Genomic DNA, 2,913 nt, shown 5'->3' on the forward strand with positions numbered 1-2,913 from the left:
ATTTATACAATGGACTACTACTCAGCCACAAAATGGAATGAAATAATGCCATTTGCAGCAACATGGATAGACCTAGAGATTATCATACTAAGTGAAGTAAGTCAGACAGAAAAGACAAATATTATATGACATCTTTTATATGTAGAATCTAAAAAATAATACAAATGAACTTATTTACAAATCAGAAACAGACTCACAGACATAGAAAACAAACTTATGATTACTGAGGGGAGAGATAAATTACGAGTATGGGATTAACAGATACACATTACCATATATATAAAATAGATAAGCAACAAGGATTTATTGTATAACACAGGAAATAATATTCAATATCTTTTAACAACCTATAATGGAAAGTAATCTGAAAATAGATCTATGTTACCTATTTTATAAAAAACATATTTTATATATTTATATGTAAATATATATGTTATATATAATATAATAAATCAACTATACTTCAATCTTTTTTAAAAAAAGAGACAGGGTAGTAGACTCTATTTTTTTTTTTTTTTTTTTTTTTTTTTTGTTAGAACAACTCAGCAAAATAAAATCCCGGTTTATTGTTGGACAACATTGTTTCACACATACATTAAACAGGCAAAAAAAAATAAACAGCAACTTCATAGACAAAAAAAGAGAAAAAGAAACCTTTTATCTTTGGCCTTTTTAACCATCTCATACAAACCAACTACTTACAGTACAGCTAAGTACATACACAAAAAACAGTTACTGGAATGCTCGGAATAAGATTTTTTGTTGTTGTTGTTTTTGCTTTTTTTACAAGGTTTTTTTTCTCCTTTGAGATTATAATGAGCATGGTCACATCACAAGTCAAGTCAGAAGCAGGACAGAAGATTGGTTTGGTCATCCGAGATCATGAAAAATGGCTGACCCCTAACAATATGTACAAAAATATAAAATGTAAATAAAAAATACAAACAAATTTTCCTTTTTAAAGTACTTTAAGAAAAAAGGCAGGGCCTTGGACGTTTTGGTTCTTTTTTCTTCCCCTGTTGCTAATTCACCTCGTGGTTTTGGTTGGGTGGTGGAGAGCGTGTCATCTGCAGGTGGCGCTGCCCGCGGCAGGCGGGCGGGCGGGCCTCTCTACTCGAAGGGGGCCACGTTTAGATTCTGAGACGGGAAGTGGAGGGTGAATAGGTCACGGTGGCCTTTTTTTTTTTAAGTTTAACTTCTCCTTGTTTGCTGTCTAGTCATCCTCATCAGTCTTCTGCTTCATGGTGTCAACATCGTCATCCTCATCATCTTCAGCTGCCCGTTTGCCTGTAGCTGCCTCTGCCTCCTCGTCTTCATCTCCATCCTCTTCCTCACCATCACCTTCCTCTTCCTGCTCCTCTTCCTCCCCACCTTCTTCCTCTTCTTCATCTGCCTCAATATCGGCCTCCTGCTCCCCATGTTCCTCGTTAGCATTCCCATTAGCAGGTGCTTCTCTCCCATTCTCCGCCTCCTCCACAACTTCCTTCTTCTAAGTCCTCGGTGGTGATCTCTGAGCTGGTGTCCACGGCCGCGTCTGACATGATGGGCACATCGGTGATCTGATGGCAGCAGATTAAAAAGAAACCGAAAGTTGGAAGACACTGGCGATAAAGCTGCCGGAGTCCGCGGAGGCCGGAGCGGCGGCGGCGGGAGCGGCGGCCAATCAGGAGGCGGACACGGGAACAACGCAAAGATGGCTTTTCAGAGCAGCCAGTGGGGCTAGACTCTACTCTTGATGAAGGGAGAAGCAAAGTCATATTGCAAAGGGAGTGTGGGCTCTAGAGGCATGGCTCACTGAGGTCATGATTGTAATAATCCACCACACTGCCTTGGAGTCCACTCCAGGAGTTGGGGTCAGTCTGACAGGTAGAATGGGGTATAAACCCTAGGGCAGCCACAGCCAGGCATCAGACATTCCAGTACCTCTGGGAAGGCCAGGACATCACATCAGCCACACACAAGGCACGCGTTCATGGCCTAGTGAATAAAGAAGGAAGTTTGTATGGTAGTTGAAATTTTCTTTGCTCTTTTGAGCTCAAAGGGAAGAATCTGAATGAAGCTAGGGTTCCCACAATTATGCAGGGAAGGACAGAGACATCAAAATATTTTGTTACTAGGTTGTTTCTATTTTCTTTTTTGTTTGTTTTACAATCTTTTTAAATAATCTTTTTTTCCTATTGGCGCATGGCCTGGGAAGTACATGTAATTCTAATACGCTTGATTTACTGGCTTTCTAACCTGTAGTAGATTAAAAGGAGCATCTAGATGGCAAGCAAAAGAACTACTGTTCTCATTTCTCCATCCTCTTCCTCAGCAAAAATGACCATAGAAAGCCTGGCAGAAAGAAACAGACAGAAAAGCTACGAAAAGCAAATTCAATAATTCAACAAATCTTAACAGTCTAGAGGGACAGAACCTCCTGTATCATATCCCAACTGTATTTATGATAATCAAGACCCCAGACATTTTAAATTATTTTCAGCATCTTCAAGTAAAGAACACAGAAGCGCATGTATAATAAAACCTCACAATAATGCAAAGTTGCAATTTCAGATATAACTTAATTGGTGATTGGCTCCAAGGGGTAGGACGAGAGGGATAAAGTGACCCCCATGATCATTTGGGACATTTTCACTTAGTATATGGTCAGTTGGGTAGAGTTTAATTCTCTTATGTTGACATTTCAAGGGGTCAGCCAATCCAGAAAATTCACTTTTATGAATCCCCAATGATGCCAAACATATGAAGTGTTACTTGACTATTTTTTGCCTAATTGGCACTCATTTCAAAAGAACTAAAATCTAATTATTTTCTAACTCTACCACACTTTTCTGCAAGATGCTTTTTATCTGCAAATATTTTCTTATTTGGTCAATATGACAACCTTTAAGGGACAGATGTGTTTATTGGCCT

At 39.2% G+C, this 2,913-nt stretch overlaps 1 pseudogene; it reads right to left on the reverse strand.

The window, feature by feature from the left end:
- Positions 1-1,202: 1,202 nt before the first annotated feature.
- LOC105084918 (prothymosin alpha-like) lies at positions 1,203-1,542 on the reverse strand (annotated as a pseudogene).
- Positions 1,543-2,913: the final 1,371 nt, after the last annotated feature.

The sequence above is a fragment of the Camelus dromedarius genome, chromosome 26, assembly GCF_036321535.1.
Source record: "Camelus dromedarius isolate mCamDro1 chromosome 26, mCamDro1.pat, whole genome shotgun sequence".
Taxonomy (NCBI): domain Eukaryota; kingdom Metazoa; phylum Chordata; class Mammalia; order Artiodactyla; family Camelidae; genus Camelus; species Camelus dromedarius.